The following is a 1,887-nucleotide window of genomic DNA, read 5'->3' as shown; positions in this document are numbered from 1 at the left end:
ACCTTAATAATTATTGATAATTATTGATGTCCTAACTACAGAGCTACAATTACATTGTACTTCAGACTCACCTGGCTGTCCAGCCGAATGGCATACCATAATAATTATTGATAATTATTGATGCCCTAACTACAGAGCTACAATTACATTGTACTTCAGACTCACCTGGCTGTCCAGCCGAATGGCATACCATAATAATTATTGATAATTATTGATGTCCTAACTACAGAGCTACAATTACATTGTACTTCAGACTCGCCTGGCTGTCCATCCGAATGGCGTACCATAATAATAATAATATTGTCCCAGGCTCTTGCAGCAGATCTTTTTTGGTGGTTTCGGACTTGAGCCATGATGTATGGTTCAACACAGGAACCAATATACTGCCCTGTAAGACTTTCTCTATTCTGGCCACCAAATAAACCTCTTGGTTGGGATCAGTTATGGAGAATATTACCTAATCACATATCAATAACACAGAAACACCTCATTCATTTTTGTTTCATCAAGTTGTAGATGCTGCTAATTTGTGTTGGTAAATTTACAGGCTCTCGAAGTTTCATTGTTTGAGTTGTCAAGAAAAATACAGATTTTACTCTGTCTTAATTAATTTATTAATAACCCTTTCACTCCTGTAAGGGCCAATGAGACTTACAGATTTTACTCTGTCTAATGCCAGACGATTTTACTCGTCAATGGGGAACCCCACAGGTCTGGAGTGAAAGGGTTAAAAACAGCTAGCTTCACTCAAAAACTATGTCCCCATTAACCCTTCCACTCCTGTAAGGGCTAATGAGACTTACAGATTTTACTCTGTCTAATGCCAGACGATTTCACTCGCCAATGGGGAACCCCATAGGGGTGAAAGGGTTAAGCCAGACGATTTTAGTTGTCAATTGGGGACGCTAATCAGGGATGAATGAGTTAAAAGCCCAATTTCCAGTAAGACAAGCACTGGTCCATAAATATACATGTACCTAGGCACAACACTTAATGAACACAATGTACATACAAGTGCAAATTTACGTTTGCAATGAATTAGCAACATAAAGAAATCAACATGAGCTGCATTATTTGGTCCAATATTATTTCTAACAAGTGAGAGCAGGGGCAACATACATGTACACCCTGTAAGTGCTGACAATTATAGTCATAAGATGTAAAAGGTGTTGAAAGAAATGCAAAGATTGGGGGGAGGGGGGTTGTAACTTCTTTTAATTGTAAAGATCTGACACTGAAACAAGGTTTGCATGCTTGCAGGCTTGCATTCAGTCAAGCACAAAGGCTGTAATTCAACAAACTGTTCATGAATATAGCACAAGCAAGTGACAATTTTCCTAGGATGTTCCCCGCAATTTTTTGAAAAAGCAGTCAGGTGCTTCTTCTGTCTTTTATGGTGATAAAATGCAGTTGAAGAGGTTTAAGTATTAGCCCATGCAACGTTGCATGGAGCACAAGTCACGTACATGTCTACTACATGTATCTGAGCATAATTATAATCCGGGCTTGACCTACAGTGTACATGTATACCTTTGCAACTGTCTTCCTTTGCACATGCAACTTCTTCGCAATTGCGAGACGTGACCGCCCCATCTACAGCACACAAATAATAGTCAAGGAACCAATTCTCCCAGATTTTGAATAATAGCAGCAATGTTTCACTATCTTTCATCATGCAAGGAAGTAACTATGTCCTTACAATGTTAACCACATTTGTTTAAAAGGAGCAATGACTATCTTGCTCTATGAAATTGAAACAGATTGACCAATGTGCTCATAACGGATTTATCAACGTAAATCTTGCGGGTGGAGGGGGGCGGGGATGGGGGGGAGGGATCTGGGATCATTCAAACGCGGTTACCAAGTCTGTCGCGGTGAAGTTTTTAT

The sequence above is a fragment of the Montipora foliosa genome, chromosome 13, assembly GCF_036669935.1.
Source record: "Montipora foliosa isolate CH-2021 chromosome 13, ASM3666993v2, whole genome shotgun sequence".
NCBI lineage: Eukaryota > Metazoa > Cnidaria > Anthozoa > Scleractinia > Acroporidae > Montipora > Montipora foliosa.
Note: the sequence above shows the minus strand (reverse complement) of the source record.